The following is an 18,722-nucleotide window of genomic DNA, read 5'->3' on the forward strand; positions in this document are numbered from 1 at the left end:
TCCCCTCAGATCCCCTCTGTCCCCTGAGCCAAGGGTGCAACACACTATGTAACCCCCCAATACTCTGTGCAAGCCCCCATGTCTGTTACAGTATATGCAGGGGTGTGTCTGGCTGTCCTGCAAGCCTTGCAGCATTATATCACTGGTATCAGAGTCCCTCAGATCCCCTCTGTCCCCTGTGCAAGTGTCAGACACTTTTATGGGAAACCCCCATTGCAGGGATGTAATGCTACAGACACCTGCAGAATGCATATACCAGACAGGATCCTCTCTTCCCAGACAGACAGAGGAACCATACACCCTGTTTCTATTGGTACCCATACACTTGTGCGATGCCCAGCGACGCGATATTGCGGGGCATCGCACCGGCAGTTCATCGCACCTGTACTGCCAAAGTGATTACCATGCGATAGATCACATGGTAATCACGTGATGGGCACGTCACCGCCGAGTGGGAGCGGCCTTTGGTGCCCATCGCGCATTGCAGTGCGATATATTGCATGTGTTTTTAAAAACACATGCGATCGCACGGCAATGCGATAATAAATATTAAGTACAGCACTTACTATCTTGAAACGCAAGATTCGACCGGCGTGCCCGTGCATCGCGTCGCACGGTACCTAAAATGTGCATACAATCCTTTGATTTCTCTCACAGATGCGAAGGATTGTACCTCATATCTCACAAGTGTATGGGCTACATAAGAAGACTCGGGCCCTCATTCCGAGTTGTTCGCTCGCTAGCTGCTTTTAGCAGCTTTGCACACGCTAAGCCGCCGCCTACTGGGAGTGAATCTTAGCTGTGCAGAATAGCGAACGAAAGGTTCGCAGAATTGCGAATAGAATAGCGATGAGAAATTTCTTAGCAGTTTCTGAGTAGCTCGAGACTTACTCTGCCACTGCGATCAGTTCAGTCAGTTTCGTTCCTGGTTTGACGTCACACACACGCCCAGCGTTCGCCCAACCACTCCCCCGTTTCTCCAGACACTCCCGCGTTTTTTCCAGAAACGCCTGCGTTTTTTCGCACACACCCATAAAACAGTCAGTTTTTGCCCAGAAACACCCACTTCCTGTCAATCACACTCCGATCACCAGAACGAAGAAAAATCTTCGTTAAGCCGTGAGTAAAATACCAAACTTTTGTGCTAATTTACTTTGCGCAGACGCACTGCAAACATTGCGCATGCACAGTTTGCGACTTATCGCACCGATGCGAAGAAAAATAACAAGCGAACAACTCGGAATGAGTGCCTCTGTGTGGCTTTTATTCTCCTTCAGCAAAGTTATGAGCATACTGTAAGTTATACTGTAGGTCACTGAGCACTGTCAATCTCATTTTGTTTTTTTATCTGTTATAGGGGATCTGGTTTGCTGCTAGGAGATATACAAGATAAAAATGTAGTAAACAGCGCCCCCTCATGGTCTAACTGTAATGAAAAATGGCTAAATGTGTTGCTTGAATTTGTTAAGCACTGAGTATATATCAAACTGAAGACTAATGGGGCTGATTCAGACCTGATTGCTAGGCTGCGTTTTCACACAGCGGGCGATCAGACACAAACTGCGCATGCGTATGCACCGCAATTCGCAGGCGCGTCACACGGGCATATTGCGGATTGCCGCTCAGTGATGGGTTTGTGCGAAGGATCCATTTGCATGGATGATCGCAAGGTGATTGACAGGAAGAGGGCGTTTGTGGCAACTGACCGTTTTCAAGGAGTGTTGGGAAAAACGCAGGCGTGTCCAAGCGTTTGCAGGGAGGGTTCCTGACGTCAGTTCCGGTCCCGGACAGGCTGATGTGATCGCAGCGGCTGAGTAAGTTCTGGGCTACTCAGAGACTGTGCACAAAATCAGTTTGTACAGCTCAGCTACACATGCGTTCACACACTTGCACAGCAAAAATACCCCCCCCCCCCCCCGTAAGCGGCGACTATCTGATCGCAGCAGTGCAAAAATCGCTGCCCAGCGATCAGGTCTGAATTAGCCCCAATGTCAGTAGCAGGAGGTGCGGAGATTGTTCCTCAGTATAAAGCCCAAAATGTAAATTAAAAAAAAAAAGAAAATCTGGTGGAAGTCATTTTACACTGGACTGTGAATGTGGGAGCGGACAACACGGCCCACTAACGGGCTGACGCTAAGTCACACGGATCTCTCATCACGGACGCGCATGGTGAGTTTTGCGCCAGTGCATGCGCAGAACCAGCTTTACGCATTTTTGCGTATGTCTGTCCTATTCTGAGTTGGATCTGTCTTCCCGATACTAACGGTGACAGTTGCGGCGGCCTGGATAAAATCCGCGGGCGGCACGGGTTTCCGCTTGCACATGCACAATACCCCGCACTGGCTGAACAGATACTAGCGTAAAGTAGCAAATCACGATTCCGCCACCATCCGCAACTGCAGCCGCTTTCCGTGTGACTCAGAAGTAGCCCCTAATTAGGATAACGATATAAAACCTTGTGAATAACAAACACATAAAGCTTTTTCAAAATGACGCAAATGACAATAAGATACAGGACGAATGGTAGGAATCAGTGTAACAGTTGCAGATGAACAACCAAGCGGCACTTCGTATTAGCACCATGATTGATTCCAGGACGGCGTCGACACATACAAGTTAAAGGAGAGATCAATCTCAGCCAATCACATTTGTAAAATCCTCAGGTTCCAGGTTACTCAGGATGTCCGGTGTACTCATACTGCAGAGGCCCGTAAATCTGCGTCAGTAAACGTAGACCCTGGCCTCAGCATGCCTACAAAACGGGGCTGACATACCCCTATTATGATAAACAAGCCCTGTCGCCGCTCCCGCCCCAAAACGGCCATAGTCTGTCAGTCAGGCTGCTGAGTCCAGGGCACTGCAAGCGATGTAACAGAATGAGATTGTCTCCACTCCAATCTATCCTCAATGCTGCTGCCCGGCTCATCTTCCTCACCAAACGCACTACGTCCACCTCTCCTCTCTTACTAGACCTTCACTGGCTCCCCTTCCCTTTCAGAATCCATTTCAAGCTTCTCACACTCGCTTACAAAGCCCTCACCCCCTCCTCTCCCATCTACATCTCTGACCTTATCTCCCTTTACTCTCCCACCCGTCCTCTTCGCTCTGCTAATGCATGACGACTCTCCTGCCTATGGATTACTTCCTCCCACTCCTACCTCCAAGATTTTTCACGTGCTGCACCACTTCTCTGGAATTCCCTACCTCTCCCCCTCAGACTCTCCACCTCTCTACAAAACTTCAAACGGGCTCTCAAGACCCACTTCTTCACCAAACCCAGCCAAATCTCATCCTAACCCTCTGTTCTACGCTCTCTATGTACCCCATCTGTGTCACCCCTGTCTGTCTACCCCTCCCCTTTAGATTGTAATCTCTCACGAGCAGGGCCCTCTTCCCTCATGTGCTTATCCTTTTCTTACTTTAATAATCTTCAACTGCACCAAATCCAGCAGTCTTCTGCCACCTGATACTTATTCCAGTGTCATCTGCTGATGTAACTATGTGTATTTACCCTGTACTTGTCCTATATTGTCATCAACTGTAAGTTGCTGTTTTCCTGTTTTTGATTATTTGTTTATGTACTCTGTAATTGGGCGCTGCAGAACTCTTGTGGCGCCATATAAATAAAGGATAATAATAATAAATAATAATAAATAATAATAATAATGAGATCTACATATGCGCAGTGCGGTGTCAGATCTCACACTATTGGAGATGTACTGAAACATAGCTCTGGATTAGCCCCCGTTGTGTATGTGTATATCTTAATATGGGGTCTATTTATCAATAATTGCATATTCAGTGCTATCTGAGCATGATGTTAGCGTCCAGAATGGCATTGCAGTATTCCATTGTTACGCCAGCATGTAACTATCTACAGCCGCAGGGACAGGCTCTCTGAAATGAGCCCTTCCCTGCAATTCAGGGTGAGTGTGGGACTTTTGCGCTTGTGCCGTCCGCCGACTACGCAGCCATTGCTGGGAAAGGTTTCCCGGAGGTACCCTTTGCAGGTTACTTTTGTGATCTGTAGCACATAGGCTACAATGGGCTAATTCGGGGAAAGAAGATGCAAATATTTAATGATAAATGGGCCCCTAAGATTCTTAGGATTCCCATACGCATGATGATCTAGTTTCTGGTACGTACAAGCTGATGGGGTGAGCATCCGCAGCTGACGGAGCATCAGCAGTGTGTAGTACTTCATATGTGGTCAGATAAGGTCATGGTGCATCTGCATTTGGAACAAGAGGATTGGCGTGTCAGATGGGTGTGGCTATACTTCCCGTGTAGTCTGAGCTGCACGGGCAGCGGAGAGAACGTGATTCTGATGCATCTCATGATGGCAGTTGCGGCTTTGGATGGAAACGCAGTGGGCGGAGCTGTTTACCACTTGAAGCCTTATGAATCATCGCGTTAGCCCTTTGGCTCCTCGTATGACCATAAGGTAGTAAGACTGGCTCCCGTGGCTTCCCAGCAAATACAGACACTTTGGGGGTTTTCAATTGTTTGAAAAGTCAGTTGGGTGTCCGTTTTTTCCTATCTAATAGACAGACACCCAACCGACTGTTCAAACAATTGAATTCCACCCTTTGCGTCCAGCTCAGAGTCAGATTGTGTGCATGTGCGCTCGCATCGCGTGCATGGAAATAAACGTGTATAATCACCGAGTTGTACTCTGTGGTCCGCCTGTCGTTATCTGGTGTTATGATCATCATTTCCGTCATCGGTGCGCACTTGTCCTAATCTCTAATTGGTTAAAATTATATGCCTGGAAATCAGCAGGGTTTACGATTTAGGCCCTCATTCCGAGTTGTTCGCTCGTTATTTTATTCTCGCAACGGAGCGATTAGTTGCTAATGCGCATGCGCAATGTCCGCAGTGCGACTGCGCCAAGTAAATTTGCTATGCAGTTAGGTAATTTACTCACGGCATTACGAGGTTTTTCTTCGTTCTGGCGATCGTAATGTGATTGACAGGAAGTGGGTGTTTCTGGGCGGAAACTGGTCGTTTTATGGGCGTGTGCAAAAAAACGCTACCGTTTCAGGGAAAAACGCGGGAGTGGCTGGAGAAACGGAGGAGTGTCTGGGCGAACGCTGGGTGTGTTTGTGACGTCAAACCAGGAACGACAAGCACTGAACTGATCGCAGATGCCGAGTAAGTGTGGAGCTACTCAGAAACTGCTAAGAAGTGTCTATTCGCAATTTTGAGAATCGTTCGTTAGCAATTTTGATAAGCTAAGATTCACTCCCAGTAGGCGGCGGCTTAGCGTGTGCAAAGCTGCTAAAAGCAGCCTGCGAGCGAACAACTCGGAATGACTACCTTAGTCCGGTTCTGCACAGCCCGCAGTTGCACCGACATGCCCTCACTGAATATTGCCCTCCTGAGAGCACCCTGCACCTCTTCATTCACATGCGGAGGTGTGAGGGAAATGCGTTGGTGTCTGCATTGCCCGTACTTGTGTGTACTCTATGCCAGAAGATGCGCAGTGCGAAAAAAAAGCCTTGGAGAGAGATAAAGTATTAACCAATCAGCTTCTAACTCATTTTTTTTTACTCAGCCTGTAACATGACAGTTAGGAGCTGATTGGCTTGTTCTTTATCTCTGTCCACTTTATCTCTCTCCAAGGCTTAGTACATGGGGGGTCATTCCGAGTTGATCGTAGCTGTTCAGAATTTAGCACAGCTACGATCAGGCACTCAGACATGCGGGGAGGGGGGGCGCCCAGCACAGGGCTAGTCCGCCCCTCATGTCAGTGTCACATCCCCCCCCCCCTCCCCCCCCCCTGCAGAAGTGCAAAAGCATTGCTTTTGTATTTCAGGAGTAGCCTCTTCGCTGCCCGGTTTGCAACGGCTGCGTGCGATGTCACGCAGCCGCCACGGCCCGTCCCCCCAACGGTCCAGCCACGCCACCGCCTAGCCCCCTCCCGCCCAGTGACCACCTCTGCCTGTCAATCAGGCAGAGGCGATCGCTAGGCAACGATGGCCTTCGGCCGTCTGGCATGCTCCGGCGCACTGTGGAGCCGGCACATGCGCAGCACTGACCCAATCGCACCGCTGCGATAAACTGCAGCGTGCGATCGGGTCAGAATGACCCCCATAGACTCCTACATCTTATCATACACGTTGCTCTGCTTGCTTGCTGGTGCAGAACACACACACACACGCGCGCACACACACACACACCGTATGCAGGACACACACACACACACATACACACACACACACACACACACACACACACACACACCGTATGCAGGACACACACACACACACACACACACACCGTATGCAGGACACACACACACACACACACCGTATGCAGGACACACACACACACACACACACCGTATGCAGGACACACACACACACACACACACACACACACACACCGTATGCAGGACACACACACACACACACACACACACCGTATGCAGGACACACACACACACACATACACACACACACACACACACACACACACACACACACCGTATGCAGGACACACACACACACACACACACACACCGTATGCAGGACACACACACACACACACACCGTATGCAGGACACACACACACACACACACACCGTATGCAGGACACACACACACACACACACACACACACACACACCGTATGCAGGACACACACACACACACACACACACCGTATGCAGGACACACACACACACACACACACCGTATGCAGGACACACACATGCACACACACACACACACACACACACACCGTATGCAGAATTTGTACAGCATAATGACATAGTGCATAGTGTAGGAATAAATGACTAGCAGGTAAGTGTATAACCGCCCAGTGAAAGTGTTCTGTGTGTCCCAGAGCATATTATCGAGCAGGAGCTGCGCGTGTATACTGTATATATCTCATTTCATTCCAGCGCCTCACATCCAGCACACGGATTGCCTCCTGTCACAGCGGTCCTGGAGGAATTGGATGGATATTAAAAGACATTGCAACATTTCCAAGCTGACAAAAGGCAGCAGGGGTCCCTCTGAATATTATTAGATGTAAATGATATATAAGATAATCATGGAGGGTTCCTGGTGTGAAATTACCTATAGTATTGCTTTAAATAGATTTTACTGAAAAACACATTATTAAGCCCCCGCCATCAAATATCAGGCTGTGACGGGCATTGTATTGGCTATAAGAGCTTGTAGTCAGGTTCTGGGATGTCACGTATTAGTATCATTGACCCTGTACACGCGTGTGTGTGTGTGTGTGTGTGTGTGTGTGTGTGTGTGTGTGTGTGTGTGTGTGTGAGCATTTACCAGAATGCTGGGAAAATGACACGTTTCTCCATGAATTGTAAGTTATATAACCTATTACATAGCACCAGCATATTGGGGGTCATTCCGAGTTGTTCGCTCTGTATTTTTTTTCGCTACGGAGCGATTAGTCGCAAACTGCGCATGCGCAATGTACGCAGCGCGCCTGCGCCAAGTAAATTAGCACAAAAGTTTGGTATTTTACTCACGGCGTAACTAAGTTTTTTCATCGTTCTGCTGATCGTAGTGTGATTGACAGGAAGTGGGTGTTTCTGGGCGGAAACTGGACGTTTTCTGGGAGTGTGCGGAAAAACGCAGGCGTTTCAGGGAAAAACGTGGCAGTGCCTGGAGAAACGGGGGAGTTGCTGGGCGTGTGTGTGACGTCAAACCAGGAACGAAACTGACTGAACTGATCGCTATTTGTGAGTAGGTCTAGAGCTACTCAGAAACTGCTAAGAAATTTCTATTCGCAATTCTGCTAATCTTTCGTTCGCAATTCTGCTATGCTAAGATACACTCCCAGAGGGCGGCGGCTTAGCGTGTGCAATGCTGCTAAAAGCAGCTAGCGAGCGAACAACTCGGAATCACCCCCATTGTGTAGCACTTTGCAACTGTGAACAAACATATGCCCAGATTTATCAAGCCTTGGAGAATGATAAATAGCACGGTGATAAAATACCGGACAATCAGCTCCTAACTGTCCTGTTACAGGCTGTGTTTGAAAAATGACAGGAGCTGATTGGTTGGTACTTTATCACAGTGCAAATTATCACTCACCAAGACTTAGTAAATCTGGGCAACAGTTATAAAACAAGACTGGGGAGGATATTCAATTACCCGCACATACTCTCAGGTGCAAAGTATCGCCAGGGGGGTAACATCTAATTAGCCCCGATAAGACGACGCGTGCCGCAGCTTATCATGGATTTTGTTTCACCTGCCTCCGGCAGGCGAAGCAAAATCCCCGACAACAGCCCCTTTTCAATACAAAAATTGGGCTATTTTACCCGAAAACACACAAGTTCAGTGAAAAATGCACTTTTTAACGGACGAGCTGATCGAATAGCCTGACCGCAAAACCAGAAGAAACATTGGGGGTTTTTATACCCGATGTCTCTTCGGGGCTAATTGAATATTCCCCCAGGTATTAACAGACAGACAAAGAGGTAAGCGGGACTTGCCCACAAGCTTACAGTCTAGCGATGGTAAAGCATATACACCTAATCTCATGGAATGCCTAGGAGATGCCCGAATTTTGGGTTACTGTATCGGGCTTCCAAGAGAGTAGGCTAACCACCTGATTCTGCCACGTCCTTAGCAAAGTGAGTGGTCTGGGGATAGATGACATGATTTGTGGTAAATTGCAACACCGCTACCACAAATTCCGGCTTAGAGGCAGGGGGAGATCACGGGAGGTGAGGGGTTACTCCCACCGCCCCTACACCCATCCGCCAGTATCTCCAGGAGAGTATTTTTAAAAATGTCAGCAGCAATGTGATAAAGTAATAATAATAATACGGTAATAATAATAATAAAATGTTGGCATGGAAGCGCCCGCGATCCGAGTAACAGGCAAAGGGGTCTATTCATGAAGCAGTGAAAAGAGTGGGGAAGTGAGCCTGTGGAGAAGTTGCCCATGGCAACCAATCAGCTGCTCCGTACAACTGTATAATATGCAAATGATAGATGTTACCTCAATGCTGATTGATTGCCATGGGAAACTTCTCCACACTTTTCACTGCTTCATGAATAGACCCCTAAGAAGACATGCAGAGCGTTGCATGTGCCCAAGTGTTGCGGTGTGTGAGGAAATGAGCGCTGTCCGTCCCCATGGGAGCTGAGGTGAAGGAATGCAGAGCGAGGAAGTCACACTCAGGGCGGGTGCTCGGCACACAGTGTACAGTCCAGAAGGGAAATAGCTCTGACAGGAGCTGCATACTGGCTCCCTGCCTCTTTCTGCACATAAACACTGATCCTGGGCCCAGTCATTGACCATTCCTCAGGATTAGGCTGGAGCGAGTCTCGGCCCTCAGATGAGCGGTCTGCGGATTGAGCAGACACAAGAAATTAACCTGGAGGAGTGTAACTGGCTGTGAAATAAAACCCCTCTCAGTATGAGGTGCTCTGCGTGTCCCTTTACTTTCCTCAGAGAGAGAGTATGCCGGCCTAGGGTTATGTAATTGTCATTTAGTCAAACAGCCATTTGAAACGATCTCCATATGTCTTTGTAAGGCCACATGGTAACAATCTACAATAAATTCACCTAAACTGCGAGACATTGTCCAGCCCGGTGTTTCACAAACACAGTCCTCATACCCCTTGTATGAGTCCAGGTTTTAAGGCTATCAATGCTTTAGCACAGGTGACAATTACTACCTCAGGCATTCATATCCTTACAACCTGGATTGTTAGCAGGGGTGAAGCTAGGTATTCTGTCACCCAGGGAATAGTATCAGCTCCCTTCCCCAGTAGACTGTAATAACCCTCTACCTGTATGAACGCAATATAATTCAAAGTGCATCACAGTGAACCGCCATATAATACAGAGAACATCACAGTGACAGGCATATAATACAGAGAACATCACAGTAACAGGCATATAATACAGAGAGCATCACAGTGACAGGCATATAATACAGAGAGTATCACAGTGACTACCATATAATACAGAGATCATCAGTGACCACCATATAATAGAGAGAGCATCAGTGACCACCACATAATGGAGAGAGCATCAGTGACTTCCATATAATGGGGAGAGCATCAGTGACCACTATATAACACAGAGAACATAACAGTGACCGCCATATAATACAGAGAACATCACAGTGACAGGCATATAATACAGAGAGCATCAGTGACTACCATATAATACAGAGATCATCAGTAACCACCATATAATAGAGAGAGCATCAATGACCACCATATAATGGGGAGAGCATCAGTGACTTCCATATAATGGGGAGAGCATCAGTGACCACTATATAAACACAGAGAACATAACAGTGACCACCATATAATACAGAGAACATCACAGTGACAGGCATATAGGGGCTAATTCAGACCTGATCGCTAGGCTGCGTTTTTGTACAGCGGGCGATCAGGTCAGAACTGTGCATGCGTATGCACCGCAATGCGCAGGCGCGTCGCACGGGTACAAAGCGGATCGCCGCTCAGAAATGGGTTTGTGCAAAGAATCCATTCGCATGGGCGTTTGCAAGGAGATTGACAGGAAGAAGGCATTTGTGGGTGGCAACTGACCGTTTTCTGTGAGTGTTTGGAAAAACGCAGGCCGCGTGTCCATGCGTTTGCAGGAAGAATTCCTGATGTCAACATGCGTTTGCACACTTGCAAAGCGAAAATACACTCCCCTATGGGCAGCGACTATGCGAACGCAAGACTGAAAAAAAAACCTAGGGAGCGAACAGGTCTGAATTAGCCCCATAATACAGAGAACATCACAGTGACTGCATTATAATACAGAAAGCATCAGTGACTATCATATAATACAGAGAACATCAGTGACCACCATATAATGGGGAGAGCATCAGTGACTACCATATAATGGGGAGAGCATCAGTGACTTACATATAATGGGCAGAGCATCAGTTACTACTATATAATACAGAGAACATAACAGTGACCGCCATATAATGCAGAGAACATCACAGTGACCAATATATTTTAGAGAGAGCATCAAAATGACCAGTATATATAACAGAGAGCATCACAGTGACCAATATATGAGTTGACAGAGAGCAGCAGTGAACGCTATACAATACAGAGAGCATCAGTATCCACTATATAATACAGAGAGCATCAGTATCCACCATATAATACAGAGAACATCAGTATCCACCATATAATACAGAGAGCATTAGTATCCACCATATAATACAGAGAGCATCAGTATCCACCGTATAATACAGAGAGCATCAGTATCCACCATATAATACAGAGAGCATCAGTATCCACCGTATAATACAGAGAACATCAGTGACCCCCATATAATACAGAGAGCATCAGTATCCACCGTATAATACAGAGAGCATCAGTATCCACCGTATAATACAGAGAGCATCAGTATCCACCATATAATACAGAGAGCATCAGTATCCACCGTATAATACAGAGAGCATCAGTATCCACCGTATAATACAGAGAGCATCAGTATCCACCATATAATACAGAGAGCATCAGTATCCACCATATAATACAGAGAGCATCAGTATCCACCATATAATACAGAGAGCATCAGAATCCACCGTATAATACAGAGAGCATCAGTGACCCCCATATAATACAGAGAGCATCAGTATCCACCGTATAATACAGAGAGCATCAGCATCCACCGTATAATACAGAGAGCATCAGTATCCACCGTATGATACAGAGAGCATCAGCATCCACCATATAATACAGAGAGCATCAGTATCCACCATATAATACAGAGAGCATCAGTATCCACCATATAATACAGAGAGCATCAGTATCCACCATATAATACAGAGAGCATCAGTATCCACCATATAATACAGAGAGCATCAGTATCCACCATATAATACAGAGAGCATCAGTGACCCCCATATAATACAGAGAGCATCAGTATCCACCGTATAATACAGAGAGCATCAGTATCCACCATACAATACAGAGAGCATCAGTATCCACCATATAATACAGAGAGCATCAGTATCCACCATATAATACAGAGAGCATCAGTATCCACCATATAATACAGAGAGCATCAGTATCCACCATATAATACAGAGAGCATCAGTATCCACCGTATAATACAGAGAGCATCAGTATCCACCGTATAATACAGAGAGCATCAGTATCCACCGTATAATACAGAGAGCATCAGTATCCACCATATAATACAGAGAGCATCAGTATCCACCATATAATACAGAGAGCATCAGTATCCACCATATAATACAGAGAGCATCAGTATCCACCATATAATACAAAGAGCATCAGTATCCACCATATAATACAGAGAGCATCAGTATCCACCATATAATACAGAGAGCATCAGTATCCACCATATAATACAGAGAGCATCAGTATCCACCATATAATACAGAGAGCATCAGTATCCACCGTATAATACAGAGAACATCAGTGACCCCCATATAATACAGAGAGCATCAGTATCCACCGTATAATACAGAGAGCATCAGTATCCACCGTATAATACAGAGAGCATCAGTATCCACCATATAATACAGAGAGCATCAGTATCCACCGTATAATACAGAGAGCATCAGTATCCACCGTATAATACAGAGAGCATCAGTATCCACCGTATAATACAGAGAGCATCAGTATCCACCATATAATACAGAGAGCATCAGTATCCACCATATAATACAGAGAGCATCAGTATCCACCATATAATACAGAGAGCATCAGAATCCACCGTATAATACAGAGAGCATCAGTGACCCCCATATAATACAGAGAGCATCAGTATCCACCGTATAATACAGAGAGCATCAGCATCCACCGTATAATACAGAGAGCATCAGTATCCACCGTATGATACAGAGAGCATCAGTATCCACCATATAATACAGAGAGCATCAGTATCCACCATATAATACAGAGAGCATCAGTATCCACCATATAATACAGAGAGCATCAGTATCCACCATATAATACAGAGAGCATCAGTATCCACCATATAATACAGAAAGCATCAGTGACCCCCATATAATACAGAGAGCATCAGTATCCACCGTATAATACAGAGAGCATCAGTATCCACCATACAATACAGAGAGCATCAGTATCCACCACATAATACAGAGAGCATCAGTATCCACCATATAATACAGAGAGCATCAGTATCCACCATACAATACAGAGAGCATCAGTATCCACCATATAATACAGAGAGCATTAGTATCCACCACATAATATAGAGAACATCAGTATCCACCATATAATACAGAGAGCATCAGTATCCACCGTATAATACAGAGAGCATCAGTATCCACCACATAATACAGAGAGCATCAGTATCCACCATATAATACAGAGAGCATCAGTATCCACCGTATAATACAGAGAGCATCAGTATCCACCATATAATACAGAGAGCATCAGTATCCACTATATAATACAGAGAGCATCAGTATCCACCATATAATACAGAGAGCATCAGTATCCACTATATAATACAGAGAGCATCAGTATCCACCATATAATACAGAGAGCATCAGTATCCACCATATAATACAGAGAGCATCAGTATCCACCATATAATACAGAGAGCATCAGTATCCACCGTATAATACAGAGAGCATCAGTATCCACCATATAATACAGAGAGCATCAGTATCCACTATATAATACAGAGAGCATCAGTATCCACCATATAATACAGAGAGCATCAGTATCCACTATATAATACAGAGAGCATCAGTATCCACCATATAATACAGAGAGCATCAGTATCCACCATATAATACAGAGAGCATCAGTATCCACCATATAATACAGAGAGCATCAGTATCCACCGTATAATACAGAGAGCATCAGTATCCACCGTATAATACAGAGAGCATCAGTATCCACCATATAATACAGAGAGCATCAGTATCCACCGTATAATACAGAGAGCATCAGTATCCACCATATAATACAGAGAGCATCAGTATCCACCATATAATACAGAGAGCATCAGTATCCACCGTATAATACAGAGAGCATCAGTATCCACCATACAATACAGAGAGTATCAGTATCCACCATACAATACAGAGAGCATCAGTATCCACCACATAATACAGAGAGCATCAGTATCCACCACATAATACAGAGAGCATCAGTATCCACCATATAATACAGAGAGCATCAGTATCCACCATACAATACAGATAGAATCAGTATCCACCATATAATACAGAGAGCATCAGTATCCACCATACAATACAGAGAGCATCAGTATCCACCATAGAATACAGAGAGCATCAGTATCCACCATACAATACAGATATTATCAATGCCCAATATATAATACACCAAACATATAACCCCTTATTGATTCCAGAAACAGTAGTATAGATAGAGGATGTGATAATAGAAATTTGCTAGTAAGTTCAGTAATTAGGAACTGCCAGCCCTTTACTTGGAATGTACAGTACAGCTTATCTAAATGTGCTGTAAATCCTATTCTGTATATCATGTACAGTATATCATGTAATGCACGTACAGTTATCTGTGCAGTTCAGATGCCCTAAGGGCTCTTCCAGACATAACCGGTACTGTCCGCTTTTCACACGTAAAGTCAAAGAAAGAACATTCAAGGTCAAATAAGAGACAGTGATGTCGTTTCCTACACTGCGTTCTAAAGTGTTACTCTACGTTTACATTTTGAAATGCATTATAGACAGTTTTTAAGGCACTGACACAAGCTCCGGGTATAATACATGGTAAAAGGCAACTAAAGCGCGTGCTAGCTTTTGTGCTCATTAGTGAATAAGGCATTAGTCATAAGATGCCGAGAGGCATATTTATCAAGCAGTTATAACACCCAATTCTCAATAACGGCGCTACCACAGTCTCAGTAACGGCGCTACCACAGTCTCAGTAACGGCGCTACCACAGTCTCAGTAACGGCGCTACCACAGTCTCAGTAACGGCGCTACCACAGTCTCAGTAATGGCGCTACCACAGTCTCAGTAACGGCGCTACCACATTCTCAGTAACGGCGATACCACATTCTCAGTAACGGCGCTACCACATTCTCAGTAACGGCGCTACCACAGTCTCAGTAACGGCACTACCACAGTCTCAGTAACGGCGCTACCACATTCTCAGTAAGGGCGATACCACATTCTCAGTAACGGCGCTACCACATTCTCAGTAACGGCGCTACCACAGTCTCAGTAACGGCACTACCACAGTCTCAGTTACGGCGCTACCACATTCTCAGTAACGGCGCTACCACAGTCTCAGTAACGGCACTACCACAGTCTCAGTAACGGCACTACCACAGTCTCAGTAACGGCGCTACCACAGTCTCAGTAACGGCGCTACCACAGACTCAGTAATGTCGCTACCACAGACTCAGTAACGGCGCTACCACATTCTCAGTAACGGCGCTACCACAGTCTCAGTAACGGCGCTACCACAGTCTCAGTAACGGCGCTACCACAGTCTCAGTAACGGCGCTACCACAGTCTCAGTAACGGCGCTACCACATTCTCAGTAACGGCACTACCACAGTCTCAGTAACGGCACTACCACATTCCCAGTAACGGCGCTACCACAGACTCAGTAATGTCGCTACCACATTCTCAGTAACGGCGCTACCACATTCTCAGTAACGGCGCTACCACAGTCTCAGTAACGGCACTACCACAGTCTCAGTAACGGCGCTACCACATTCTCAGTAAGGGCGATACCACATTCTCAGTAACGGCGCTACCACATTCTCAGTAATGGCGCTACCACAGTCTCAGTAACGGCACTACCACAGTCTCAGTTACGGCGCTACCACATTCTCAGTAACGGCGCTACCACAGTCTCAGTAACGGCACTACCACAGTCTCAGTAACGGCACTACCACAGTCTCAGTAACGGCGCTACCACAGTCTCAGTAACGGCGCTACCACAGACTCAGTAATGTCGCTACCACAGACTCAGTAACGGCGCTACCACATTCTCAGTAACGGCGCTACCACAGTCTCAGTAACGGCGCTACCACAGTCTCAGTAACGGCGCTACCACATTCTCAGTAACGGCGCTACCACAGTCTCAGTAACGGCGCTACCACAGTCTCAGTAACGGCGCTACCACAGTCTCAGTAACGGCGCTACCACAGTCTCAGTAACGGCGCTACCACATTCTCAGTAACGGCACTACCACAGTCTCAGTAACGGCACTACCACATTCCCAGTAACGGCGCTACCACAGACTCAGTAATGTCGCTACCACAGACTCAGTAACGGCACTACCACATTCCCAGTAACGGCGCTACCACAGTCTCTGTAACGGCGCTACCACAGTTTCAGTAACGGCGCTACCACATTCTCAGTAACGGCACTACCACAGTCTCAGTAACGGCACCACCACAGACTCAGTAACGGCGCTACCACAGACTCAGTAACGGCACCACCACAGTCTCTGTAATGTCGCTACCACAGTCTCTGTAATGGCGCTTCCACAGTCTCAGTAACGGCACCACCACAGTCTCTGTAATGTCGCTACCACAGTCTCTGTAATGTCGCTACCACAGACTCAGTAACGGCACTACCACATTCCCAGTAACGGCGCTACCACAGTCTCAGTAACGGCACCACCACAGTCTCAGTAATGTCGCTACCACAGTCTCAGTAACGTCGCTACCACAGTCTCAGTAACGGCGCTACCACATTCTCAGTAACGGCACTACCACAGTCTCAGTAACGGCACCACCACAGACTCAGTAACGGCGCTACCACAGACTCAGTAACGGCACTACCACATTCCCAGTAACGGCGCTACCACAGTCTCAGTAACGGCGCTAACACAGACTCAGTAACGGCGCTACCACATTCCCAGTAACGGCGCTACCACAGTCTCAGTAACGGCGCTACCACAGTCTCAGTAACGGCGCTACCACAGTCTCAGTAATGTCGCTACCACAGTCTCAGTAATGTCGCTACCACAGTCTCTGTAATGGCGCTACCACAGTCTCAGTAACGGCACCACCACAGTCTCAGTAACAGCGCTACCACAGTCTCAGTAATGTCGCTACCACAGTCTCAGTAACGGCGCCACCACAGTCTCAGTAACGGCACTACCACAGACTCAGTAACGGCACTACCACAGTCTCAGTAACGGCACTACCACAGACTCAGTAACGGCGCTACCACAGTCTCAGTAATGTCGCTACCACAGTCTCAGTAACGGCGCTACCACAGTCTCAGTAACGGCGCTACCACAGTCTCAGTAATGTCGCTACCACAGTCTCAGTAACGGCGCTACCACAGTCTCAGTAACGGCGCTACCACAGTCTCAGTAATGTCGCTACCACAGTCTCAGTAACGGCACTACCACAGTCTCAGTAACGGCACTACCACAGACTCAGTAACGGCGCTACCACAGTCTCAGTAATGTCGCTACCACAGTCTCAGTAACGGCACTACCACAGTCTCAGTAACGGCACTACCACAGACTCAGTAACGGCGCTACCACAGTCTCAGTAATGTCGCTACCACAGTCTCAGTAACGGCGCTACCACAGTCTCAGTAACGGCGCTACCACAGTCTCAGTAATGTCGCTACCACAGTCTCAGTAACGGCACTACCACAGTCTCAGTAACGGCACTACCACAGTCTCAGTAATGTCGCTACCACAGTCTCAGTAACGGCGCTACCACAGTCTCAGTAATGTCGCTACCACAGTCTCAGTAATGTCGCTACCACAGTCTCAGTAATGTCGCTACCACAGTCTCAGTAATGTCGCTACCACAGTCTCAGTAACGGCGCTACCACAGTTTCAGTAATGGCGATACCACATTCTCAGTAACGGCGCTACCACAGTCTCAGTAATGTCGCTACCACAGTCTCAGTAACGGCACTACCACAGTCTCAGTAACGGCGCTACCACAGTCTCAGTAACGGCACTACCACAGACTCAGTAATGGCACTACCACAGTCTCAGTAATGTCGCTACCACAGTCTCAGTAATGTCGCTACCACAGTCTCAGTAACGGCACTACCACAGACTCAGTAATGGCACTACCACAGTCTCAGTAATGTCGCTACCACATTCCCAGTAACGGCGCTACCACAGTCTCAGTAACGGCGCTACCACAGTTTCAGTAATGGCGCTACCACAGTTTCTTCAGTAATGGCGCTACCACAGTCTCAGTAACGGCACTACCACAGACTCAGTAACGGCACTACCACAGTCTCAGTAACGGCACTACCACATTCCCAGTAACGGCGCTACCACAGACTCAGTAACGGCACTACCACAGTTTCAGTAACGGCACTACCACAGTTTCAGTAACGGCGCTATCACAGTCTCAGTAACGGCGCTACCACATTCTCAGTAACGGCGCTACCACAGTCTCAGTAACGGCACTACCACAGTCTCAGAAACGGCGCTACCACAGTCTCAGTAACGGCGCTACCACAGACTCAGTAACGTCGCTACCACAGACTCAGTAACGGCACTACCACATTCCCAGTAACGGCGCTACCACAGTCTCAGTAACGGCGCTACCACAGTCTCAGTAATGGCGCTACCACAGTCTCAGTAACGGCGCTACCACATTCTCAGTAACGGCGATACCACATTCTCAGTAACGGCGCTACCACATTCTCAGTAACGGCGCTACCACAGTCTCAGTAACGGCACTACCACAGTCTCAGTAACGGCGCTACCACATTCTCAGTAACGGCGCTACCACAGTCTCAGTAA

At 47.0% G+C, this 18,722-nt stretch overlaps 1 protein-coding gene across 3 annotated transcripts in view; it reads left to right on the plus strand.

The window, feature by feature from the left end:
- Positions 1–18,722, plus strand: part of SYN3 (synapsin III) — a 346,396-nt gene that overhangs the window by 181,814 nt on the left and 145,860 nt on the right. The gene's annotated exons all lie outside the window — the stretch shown is intronic.

Source organism: Pseudophryne corroboree, chromosome 6 (genome assembly GCF_028390025.1).
Source record: "Pseudophryne corroboree isolate aPseCor3 chromosome 6, aPseCor3.hap2, whole genome shotgun sequence".
NCBI lineage: Eukaryota > Metazoa > Chordata > Amphibia > Anura > Myobatrachidae > Pseudophryne > Pseudophryne corroboree.